The sequence below is a fragment of the Garra rufa genome, chromosome 9 (genome assembly GCF_049309525.1).
Source record: "Garra rufa chromosome 9, GarRuf1.0, whole genome shotgun sequence".
Lineage (NCBI taxonomy): Eukaryota > Metazoa > Chordata > Actinopteri > Cypriniformes > Cyprinidae > Garra > Garra rufa.
The window spans coordinates 13,314,072-13,326,414 of NC_133369.1; the positions used below are offsets into that span (position 1 = coordinate 13,314,072).

General features: G+C 34.4%; 1 protein-coding gene and 1 long non-coding RNA gene across 2 annotated transcripts in view; one reads left to right on the forward strand and one right to left on the reverse strand.

Moving 5' to 3' along the window:
* plekhf2 (pleckstrin homology domain containing, family F (with FYVE domain) member 2) overlaps positions 1-12,343 on the forward strand; it is a 38,577-nt gene that overhangs the window by 3,415 nt on the left and 22,819 nt on the right. The window lies entirely within an intron of this gene.
* LOC141342081 (uncharacterized) lies at positions 7,846-11,926 on the reverse strand. Its single transcript, XR_012356657.1, has 4 exons — positions 11,324-11,926; positions 10,242-10,346; positions 9,234-9,401; positions 7,846-8,929 (listed from the first exon to the last, which is right to left on the reverse strand). It is a non-coding gene; the product is annotated as an uncharacterized lncRNA (long non-coding RNA).

The following is a 12,343-nucleotide window of genomic DNA, read 5'->3' on the forward strand; positions in this document are numbered from 1 at the left end:
ATACAAGCCACTAGGGATATGATTAGCTGCGTGCTAGCAAGTTAGCCGGACCCGATCAGCATATTTGTGTTTGCGCTCAGGGGAGCTTCAAGGTACGTAATCAAACGTAGAGTAATGTATCACGGACATATCTCACGAATCGTTTCATAAATAAAGTGTAGAGAGAGTGTAAATAAGAGATTGTAATCGTGTTCATAATCGAAATCGATTTAATCGAATGATTATAAAATCGAAAAGAAATCGTTTGCGATAATGGCAGCTGTTTGCGTAGCTTCTCAGTGAACTACTGCGCTGTGTAAAAAATGGTGCTGCATCTCAAAGCACGTGAAAATACCACATTTAATAATATTTTTACTTAAAACATACTTCATAACGTCAGCCAAGTGTCTAAAATGAATCCGTCTGTGAAATGATGTGGCTTCTTAGACATAATAACGCACATAACATAGTTCATAATATTCTAAGCAGTGATTAACGCATTGCATTATCCCCCAGTTTCACAGATAAGGCTTAAGCCTAGTCCTAGACTAAAATGTAAGTCTGACTCTGAGCTGTTTCAACTAAAATTAAATTGCACTGATTGTTTTTTGAATATATCAGTGCCTTTGTTTTGTCTCAAGATGCACACCAGTAACGTTTATAAAAATGACTTGTCCTAATTAAACTATGCCCTAATCCTGGCTTAGTCTAAGCCCTGTCTGTGAAACCGGGCCTATAAGTATACGCATGACAAGATACGCATGACAATCGCAGCTTCCGATTAATCTCGATTTCGATTTCATTTCGATTTATTGAGCCCTAGTTCAAAATAACCATCTTTACCAGCCTTTCTACTTCTATACTTGATGCTCACACTAAATACAATTGGTCTCATAGATAACCTTGCTTTAGTACAATAATATATAATTCATGGATAAGTTAAGATTGGCTCTGTAAAGTTTCATTCTGTTAGACTTTGAGTTGATTTTGTGTCTACATTGCAGTCATTACTCTGCCATTGACCTTATTGTGTTTGCTGTGATTCATTTCAGCAAAAACTTAATTGTAAATGCGCTATGTCTTCCATTTATAATGCTCTAAATGAATGTTACAAGTAATAATATGATTTTTGTACATCCAAGGAGCAGTCTGTGCTTATGCAAGTCTGTCTTAGTTGTCAGGTAGAGGTTGTTGAAATTATGCAAGCTTCGTCACGTCTGTAATGATGGGTACAGACATATGGCCAAGCAGTGTCAGCAAGACAGACAGCAGGGTCAAACTAAAAAGTGTAATGAGGCAAAAGCTAGTCTGTGATTTGTTTTGTTATGTGAAGTTATTCGCAAAATATTAGGTCTTATTAAAGGGATAGTTCACCCAAAAATTAAGACTCTGTCATTATGTCGTTCCAAACCTATAAGACCTTTGTTTGTCTTCGGAACACAAATTATGATATGTTTGATGAAATCTGAGAGCTTTCTGACCCTGCATAGACAGCGGTGCAACTACCACGTTCAAGGCTCAAAAAGGTACTAAGGACATTGTTAAAATCATCTATGTGACATAAGTGGTTTAACCATAATTTTATGAAACGAGAATATTTTTGTTGAGCAAAAAAAAAAACTTTATTCAACAGTTCTTTTCTTCACCCTAGCGCCATTTTGGAGAATACCACAACAATGCATGCACATGCTTTCCTTGTTTTTATTTTTTATCGTGCACAAAAAGTATTCTTGTAAGCTTATAAAATTATGGTTGAACCACTGATGTCACATGGCCTATTTTGTTTATGTTCTTGGTACCTTTCTAGACCTTGATCATAGTAGGTCCCTTGCTGTCTATGGAGGGTCAGAAAGCTCTTGGATTTCATCCAAAATATCTGTGTTCTGAAGATGAACAAAAGTCTTATGGGTTTGGAACGACATGAGGGTGAGTAATTAATGACAGAATTTTCATTGGGTGAACTAACTCTTAATAGGAGGTCTTAATTAAACATAGACATGGTCTACCAGATAGCAGGAATTCATATGAGCCTTTAATGTTTGTATATTAGGGTTGTGACGATGAGGAAATTTCCCCACCGGTTAATCGACATGTGACAACACCGGTATCACCGTGGGGGTGGGGTTTCCTCTTTTCCTCAGCTTTTAAATAGCTTATAAATGCGTGCGTATTATACTTTCACTTTCAGTTTTGTGGGAATTGACAATTCGGCGTCAATTGTTTGAATGGACGACAACGAAACTACAAAAAAAAACATTTTTTGTTTTTTGATATTAAACACAGAACTTTTATTAACATAACGAAAAAAAAAAACACAACAATGCTACAGGCTGAAAAAATTGTGGAAGTTGGAACCAAACAAATAACAACCATAGAATGTTTATTATGTAGCCTATAGAATGTTTTTAAAATGAATAAGAAAATAAAATATAAAGATAAATAAATAAATTGCACAAAGTTTAAATAAGATTAAACGAATGAACAAGAAACAAATATAAAAGAAAAACTTCCAAAATAACATTAGGCTACAAAAATGACAAGTCAGCTGTCGGGGCACGCTTGAAGGTGCGTGTATAAATAGTTGTGTTTCCTCCAGATGCTGCCACCTTTGTCAGGCAGAGTTTGCAGGTTCCCTTTTTGCATTTGGTTTGAACCCAAAATATTGCCAAACAGGCGCTTTTGCATTGCGTTTTGACAAATCGTCCGCCATTATCTTTCTGTAAATTCGACTCCTCTAGTTCTCCTCACGTGATAAATGAAATATGACACATTGTAGCTATGTTAAGTTTTTAATTATAGTGCAAATATAATTATTTAGAATTATATTTTCCATTTAATTCAAATAAATATGTAATAAAAAAAAAACGAATAATTAAAAAAAAAATAATAATGTGGGCACGGTGTCACAGTGGAAAAGTGATGTCACCGGTGTTGCGTCTTAAAACCGGTAACACCGTCAACACCGTCTATCGTGGCAAGCCTATTGTATATCTAAATTTTTGACAATGACCTGTTTGAGTTCCACCTGTCTTAAAAGCTGTGCACAGTTTAAGGTCAGTTTTTTTAGAATGGGTTGTCAAATTGAGCATTGCTTATATGCAAGGCACTAATCACCACAAGGCCATCAAGTCCAATACATCATTGAAGGTTGAATCACTTCTGTTGAATCACTTTTCTTAAATGGTTGTGGATTGATCTACAAAAATGGAATGGAATTTCAATTGAATTTTAGTTTGATGTAAAGTCATATACAGGTAAAAAAAAGATCAGTGCAGATCATAAAACAGACAAAAAATAGCAGAATGAGTGCATTTCTTGTTTTTGTTTTTTATTTGGAATGCAACGAATGTTCGACAACCGAAATTATTCAGCCGAAAATAGAAAAAAAGCCCTTTTGGTGTTCAGCCGAATAAGCGAAAAGGCCAAATAAAATATACCGAACAATGACGTGACGCGATCAAATAGAGGCGCACACTAATGCAGCAAACATGTTGGCAGTGTGGAAGCATTTCAAACTGTCCGAGAAAGGTGCAAAAATCATTACAAGCACCAACAGCAAGAGACTGTTTAGTATCGCATGTCTTCGATGAGAAGAGAAAGGGGTGGTTGTTGCTAGTTACTGTATGATGACTGAAATCGCAAAATGGCCTTAAACCATTAGTAAATAAACCACAGAACGTTATGTTGTCTAATACACGCACAAATTGTATTTATTCTGACAGCACTGCACAAGCTTGTTTGCCAGGATTCAAAGTCCAAAGCGCAAGGGAAATTTGCACTGAAACAGCTTGATGAAAATTATTCATAAATCTGCTGCTGACAGCAAAAAGTAGTATTGAGGTCTTCTTGTGGGTTTCCGCCCAAATAAAAGTTATCATTCATAAATGGTAGTATTGTAATTTTACTGCTTTTCTGTAAAATAAAATAAAAAGTAAGACAAAAATAATGATAACAATTATTACAACAGCTCTATTAATACATTTATTATAACATTATTCTTTGTTCAGCAAGGCTGCATTTATTTGTACATTAAAAACACATGCTTGATTTAAGAAGGGGGTCTTAAAAATGGCCAAAGAATATTATTTTACTAGCGTATTAATTTTAAGTTAAATTGTGCTTTGTTGGTAGGCTATAATGTCCACTAACATGTTAAAAATGTTCGGTGTTAAATATTTTTAAACTTGTTTTGTAATTGATTTTTTTCTTTGAAAAGCAAGACAAAACCGTAAAAAACAAAAACAAATAGTGGCTATTTAATTTAAGCAATGGTGAAAAAAAAATTGGCAAAATACATGGGGGAAAAATACGAAAACACGACCCAGTGTGTAATTTTGTTCGGCTCCGGCTAAGAATGTTCATTTCGGTGCATCCCTATTTTTTATTTTAATTTGCTGTTGATGATTGAAAAAGTGCATTTTTTTTTGTCTACCAATCACCAGGAGCACAGTCCATTTCCTAATAGTTAAAAGTCTAACATTACACAGTCTTCTTTGTTTTTGTGGAAATTTTTTATATATAGGAAATTTTGGTTGCACAATATCTTGGATTTCATATTTGTTTTGAACACCTGAACTGCACATTTAATATTTTGGTTCAATGACTAATACTTAACAATTGGCCTCTGCCCCCACCTTTATTGTCAGTATCTACTTTTATTTATCAGCCAATGAAGTGTTTGGAAATCAATTTATGACTCCCTCAAAATAGAATTGACTCTTTGGGTGCCTAAAGATTCCCACCTCTTGCCACACCAAAAGTGTCTGTCGTTTAATCCATAGAACAGATCCAGCTGTGATTAGTGGGAAATTGGCTTATGCCTTCAACGTAACCTGTACCTGGAAATAGTGATTGACCTCATTCCTGAACACAGCTTAGTCAAATGTCTTTTATGCACACAGTACATGTTGGGCTAGACTCAAACACTCCAGTAAACCTTGTGTAAACCACACTAGGCAGTAAGAGAACTTTACCCTCCAGTAGTTTGAACATGTTGTTTGGTCAGAGATAATCTGTGGCTTATTATCAAGCGAGTTGTTTGCGTTATAACACTAAGCAACATGTGCTTTATGTCCTTAGGTTAAAAACCACACATTTCTGTGAATTTAAGACACTGATTTCATGTACAGGCATGTGCTGCTGAGTGGACTTTAATGATGCATTATTAGCATGGGTATTAGTTTCTAACCTATACTGCAGAAGGAAAAATCCTTTTAAATGCACATTTACTCATAGCTGTAAAGCTCAAGTCTTCAAAATATGATCTTATCTTGTCTGTTACCTTCAGGGTATTTATGCATACTGATGTGACAGGATGTATGGTTAGATTTTGTGTGTAAAAACAGGCTTAATCAAAATTTGTGGGCTGAAAAGTTTGAGTAGCTTTAAAGATGATTTACTTTGAAGATCTTGTTTATGTCTTGAGTTGGTGGAGCAGCCAAAAGATCTGAATGTAGTTAAGGTTTAATGGTTAAAAATATCCCGTGGTGTTGCTTAGAATAGTTCTGTTGTACTTCCTTAATCTTGATTTACTGGAAGGCATCGGTTAATTGCATTTAATTTGCCCTGGATGGTTTATTGGCTGCATTAAGGTCAGACTTTTACTGTACGAAACTGCTGATTACAGGTACTTTTGACAGGTTGGTTGAGTTATCTAGCTCTGGAATGAATCCAAAAGTGCAGACATGCAGCTTTACAAGCCATCACCTACTTTTCTTTTGCAGTGCTGCTGACCAATGCTGGTTTCAGAGTAAGACAACTAAAATTTGATGACAAATATGTAAATCCAACTTAATAAACTTTAGGATTCAGTATGCAGGGGCGTCGTAGTTTGGTGAAAGGGGGGACTAAATTACCAGGGCCCCAAGTGGGGGGAGGGCCCCTGAGGAGTGAAACCCCCCCCCCTCGGGGAAGGAAGTACAGCGCTTTTTTAGGGGGGCCCCTTAGATGAGTCAGTGCACAGGGCCCAGAATTCCCAGCGACGCCCCTGTAAGTGTGTCTTACACTATTACATGTCATCTCAAACACATAATATGGAATAGCTTCCATTAGGGGCTGCATTATTAATCAAAGTAAAACAAATTGCAAGGTGGCTTAGTGCAGTTAGCAAATCGAAAAGACTGTTGAAATATATGTGCTGCTTGTGTTAGAGTGAAGCACATCACTGACTTCTTAAAGGGATAGTTCACCCAAAAATGAAATTCTGTAATTAATTACTTACCCTTAGTAGACCTTTGTTCATCTTCAGAACACAAATTATGATATTTTTGATGAAATCCGAGAGTTTTCTGACCCTAGACACATTCAAGGGCCAGAAAGTTACCAAGAGCATTGACAAAATAGTCCATGTGACATCAGTGGTTCAACTGTAATTTTATGAAGCTACGAGAATACTTTACTTTTTGTGTGCATGAAAAAAAAATAAAAAATTCAACAAATCTTTCCACCTGAGTTGCCGTCTACCATTTTAGGTTTGAGGGTCAGTTAATGTGTCTAAAAATCTAAATCATTTTTGATAAAATGATAAAAATGCATTGATACAAATATCTTAATGATTTAAAAGATTTGTAAATATTTTGTTTTTTAGCTAAAAATATGTAGCCATTTTTATGTTTACATTTTTAACGTTTGCGTTTTGCGACTATAACAAAAAATCTTTTTAATGCTATTTTGTAACCATAATGGTCATTTTCCTGTATATTTCAGTTAATTATGTTTTATATCTTTTATATTTGCTATAAAATGGTTAGGTTAAAAAAAAATTAAATCGGTTATCAATAAAATGATAAAGCATTGATACAAATCTTGATGATTTAAAAGATTTGTAAATATGTGTATGTCCAAATTGTACATTTCAGCATCAATAAAAACAAACAAAATGTACATTTTGTGCTTCTAAACGTTACGTACTAATACCTACACATAAACAATGAGACCAGGCTGAATATGAATTCTTTATTTGATTATATTTTATAGTAAAATTGAGATGCAAGTAACAAAATATTGAGCTAAATTGTGCAGCCATACAAACAAGCACAGCAAACCTGGAGAGTTTTAAATGGCAGTCACTTTTTTTTATTTTTTTTTTAAAGAAAACTCACTATTTGATTTTATCCCCAAAGTATACAGCACTAGCTGCAGTCCTCTTTGGGATGCTGATGTACAAGTCCTAAGTGTGGAGTGGAATATTATGCCATTTTGTAAGAAGCAAATCTTCCTTCCTTCCTTCCTTCCTTCCTTCCTTTTAAAAGAAGTTCACTTACAGAACAAAAATGTACTGATAATTTACTCACCCCCTTGTCATCCAAGATTCTTCCTTCAGTCGTAAAGAAATTGTTTTTTGAGGAAAATATTTCAGGAATGTTCTTCATATAGTGGACTTCTATGGTTCCCGTGAGCTTTAACTTCCAAAATGCAGTTTAAATGCAGCTTTAAAGGGCTCTTTACAATCCCAGCCGAGGAAGAAGGGTCTTATCTACACTGTCAGAAAAAATGTGCAAAATTTGTACCTTCAGGGGTACAAAGGCTTGTCACTGGGGCAGTACCCTCAAGGGTACACCCGTTGTACCCTTTCACATGGGTACATATCTGTACCCTTGCAGTATGTACCTTACAAAGGCAAATATGTACCTTTGTTGACTAAATTGTACCATTTAGTGCTATGGTACCATAATGTACTTTTAAAAAAGGTACAAATTAGTCTTTTTTAAGGGTACTGCCCCAGTGACAAGCCTTTTGTACCTTATGGTGGCAAATCTGTACTACATACAACACATTAAGAAGGCCAGGATGCTGTTTATCACATTTATTAAACATTCAAAACATTACATTCTCACATTTTTCACAGGATGAATGTTTTAAGCTCTATCACAATGTCATAACAGGATGCATATTGCAAAATTTTACTTAAAAAAAAAAAAAAAAAATTTATACTTATAAAGCAAAACATTTTTTTTCCAACAGTACACATTTCATTAATTGATTATACCCTAACATTTTATCACAAAATAAGCTCTACCTCAATGTGTCTTAACAAGATGCAAATATTGAGCAATTCTTTTTTTCAAAAAACAATTGTTTATACTATTTCTAACTTTTTAAAACATTTTATAAAATTGTAAATATCAAGAATATTAAGCTTAATATTAATTTTTTCATAATCAATACATCCCATTAAGTAATTTTTTCTACTGCATTCTACATTTTCTAAAAAATGTTTTAAACATTAAGAATCAAAAACAACCTTTTTCCAACAGTACACATTTCATTAATTGTAACTTTATATGCGTACTTTTTTTTATTTTTATCACAAACCCATTTTTACCAAACGCAGTGCTACATAATACACAGTACTAATTGGAACTTTTTAAACATTCTTGGGGATCACAAACTACTTATTTATCATAAGCAGAGTATACGGCAAGGGCCTGAAAGTCCATCTCTTGCCCTGGTTTTATAACACTTCATTCAAAGTCAACTTTTACTGCGTATGCATGGAACTGTGAATCATATGACACTGGTATTAAAAAAAACTTGCCACATTATATATATACACTGTTGACATTTAAAATGTATTGAACTTAAATCGTCACTTTTAAAACACTGAATGTCGAAATCTTCACCCTTGTGCATCAGTATATTTGGCATTTTTAACACAGGATATTAATTATTTGGGTGATAGATATTGTAAGGGGCTTGCCACCCACCTCAGTTATCTTTGCTATGGCATGCTGCCAGAAAGTCAGTGAATTCTTCATGTAGGGTGGACAAGCCAAGTTGAAAACAATAGTAATCACTGAAGGCTGTGCATTGTAGTGATCCTTTCTTCAACTCCTAGTTCCTTGCACAACTCCACACCATCCACTTTGAAAAGTTGTACCCTCTTGGAGAAAGCCATTTTCCAGTCAGTTTCTGCCAACTGTAAGGTTGGGTATGGAGTATCAGCATCACACTGAGAAGAAAAGAAAACATCAAAAATCTATCAGTAAAACAATGCAATGTGCTGTTTTAAATGTTTAAAGACAAATAATGTGAAAATTTTGACATAAACTACCTTGTAACCAATCAAGGTGTAGAGTTACATTCGAGCAATTTTAAGGCATGAAGATTTTTTTCACACAAAGAAAAAACATTTAAATATCTTATTTTGGTGACCAAAGATGAGTTTTAAGGGATTAAATCTGACTACAGGGGGACTATCAGTTCTTAAAAAAGCTTAATAGATAATCACAAAACCACTATGTTTATGTCAATACCTATATCTTCTGCAAGCATCTTTTCTCTTGCTTCTTGTAGACTTTGTCCAACGGAGCATTTCTTTGAACAAGCTGAAGCACCTTGGGCACAATACTGGTAAAGCCATCCCTGAAGTGCCGGCTTAAACTGACAGTCGATGAATGCATTCGGTCAGCTTCATCACACAACTGAAAATTTACAAAAAGATAAAGTTAATCATTTAAATTATCTAAAAATACTTCAAAACAATCAAATCAGACATTTTAATATTCTTTCATTGCCATTTCCCTTTAGTAATATACAAATATTTCTAAGATTGAATTCACAAATATTTGTTTACCTGAAGATTTAGACAATTACAATGTTTCTACAAATTTGTTTTAACTGTAAATTATCATTATAGCATACTGTTTATTTATATCGACATTCAACATTCATTTTAAGCTAATAACTGATTTAGAATCTGTGATATCACTGACCCCTGAGGATGTTCATCTCTCTTATCTTCCCTGGCTCAAATTTGTAATTTTGTTAATATTTTAATTAATTTCAATATTTATTAACATAATGATAAAAGCCAAAATATTAAATGTAATAAATGTATTTTGACTGAGTAAAATCTACTGACTTTAGCAATTTACTACTACTACATTGCTATCGGTGACAGTTTAAAAATGGGAGAATCCCTTGTTTTTGCCCGAAGTTTTCAAGCCGGTAACAGAAAAAGAATTAAAGATACCTTATTAGTCTTTCAAATTTTCTTTCTTATAGCATTAATTCAGCCAAAAAGTTTAGTTTGGTCATTAATTATTCACCTTCATGTCGTTCCAAACCAGTAAGACTTCATCTTCGGAACACAATTTAAAATAATTTTGATGAAACTAACTCTAACTCTCCCAACTTTCCTTGTGTGTGCTGACTGGCCACCCTGCTTTTTAAAATATTGGCATCAGGCATTAAAAAAATCAATACGGTTAACCGCTAAACATAGGACAAATATAATACACAGAACTCAGTGTTATACTTACATTTCTGTAGTTGAAGTTTGTTGATAGGGTTCTGCTGGCACTGGTACTAGTGTTACTGTTACCACCTCCATCTTGTGTACAAATTTGTTAAATCCACCTTATTTTCTAAAGGGAAAAAAATGCATAGTCTGTGTTAGCTTGAGGTTTTAACAGCAACAATAAAATCTCTTTTTCAATGGACATTCATCAGTATAAAAACATTGCTTTAATTCAGAAAAATACACAATAAGTTAGTACTTATACATTTCCAGAAAAAGGTACAATACTGTCACTGGAACAGTACCCTAAGGTACAAAAGCTAAAAGGTACCAATATGTACACTTAACGAACTAACAGAGAACTAACGTTATACTTTTTTTAACTGAGAGTGTATTATTAAAAGCCAAATTATTTAAATTTGCAGCTCACAGACTAGAAACGTATTTCACGAGTTTTGATAAATAATGGTAACTTAAACCAATTTTACTTGGAAGGGCTCGATACCGACGCCTCAATACGACATGACAAATGATTAGGACTCTCCTGGACTTACGTTTATAACGTTAGTTAAATATGTAATGTTACCAAACAAAACTGATATAAATCAACACGGATAATATTCGTAATGTAACGTTATATAATTCCAGAAAGACTAGGAGAGGCGTTAAAATAAAAGGCGTTCGCCCGCGTCCGGAGTAAACACGGGTAAGTTAACGTTAACGTTAGAGTAGTAAGAACATTTTGGTAAACTGAATTTATAAATCTACGGTATAAGCAAGCACAAAACGCGATAGTCCTAAGCTGTTTCTATGGCCGTTTCACCGCTGATTTGTCAGCGTCTCGTGCCATCTCTCAGTGGAGTATGAGTTAAGCGAAAAATTATATCTTAATTTCCGGCTAAATGATAAAAAGCAATTGTAATAATAACAATAAGCTTAAAATGTAATGGCAATGCGTTGGTTTTGTCAGGTCAGTTTTCGAAGAAAGGTTTCCCTCACGCGTCAGGTAACGTTAACGTTAGGCCTGGCTACAGACGCAATGTCAAGTTAACATAAATCGAAAGGGAACCAACAGATTTTCACAGTACTTAAAATTAAACTTACCTCAAAATTCCTGTGCTTCGTCTTCAGTGACATGTATTCCAGGCAGCTTCTTTCCGTTTTTGAAGAAGATCCTCCGTGCCTCCGTCGAATGATGTCCTGAATAACCGGCGTCATGCACAATCTCTTTTTCAAAATGCACAGCGCGGGCTACAATCCCATTGGACGACACGAAAAGGCTCGCTTCGAAAATATGTATTTGAACTGAGGCAAAGTAGTACACCATATAATGTTTAATAAACATTAAATAGTTTTGTCTACTACATTGTGCTTTTGCTAAGTAATATTAATACGTGTATTTGTTTAACTCTACATTAAAAACAAAACTTAAAACAGCTCTTATATCAGTTTAAAATTACAATTAAAAATAAAAAAATGCCTACTTTAATACATATGCTTTACGTTTAAAAGTTATTATCTTGATGGTCTGCATAATCAATAAATGTAATTTGCGTGTGTACTGTTCAGAACTGGTCAGAAAGATGCAGGCTCTTGAACATATTTGGTTATTTTGTGCATCTCTTCCAAATAACCAACAACTCATGAAATTTATTATCTTGCTCTGTTTAATTTTGGGTCACTATTTCATAGACATCTGGCTTACTCCTTTGGTCACACAAGTGATTGTACCTTTCTTTGATGATTAAATGGTACAAACGTGGACCCTCTGGCAGTTGGAAACATATCTGTACCTTTTTTACCCCTGAATGGTACATATGAGTACTCTAAGGTGCAACTATGACCCATCGAGGGTACAACTTCACCATTTGTACCCTAAGTGTCACAAATGGACCCCAACCGTACCCTTTTTTCTGACAGTGTAGCGAAACAGTTATTGGTTAATTTCTAAAACAATTTATATACTTTTTAACCTCAAACACTCATCTTGTCTAGCTCTGCGTGAACTCTGTGTATTCCAGTTCATGACAGTTAGTGTACATCTCATTTTCGCCAACTTCAAAATTACCCTACATCGCTGTTTTACCTTTTTTGTAAAGGGTTTGATCTTGTTTGATCTCCTTT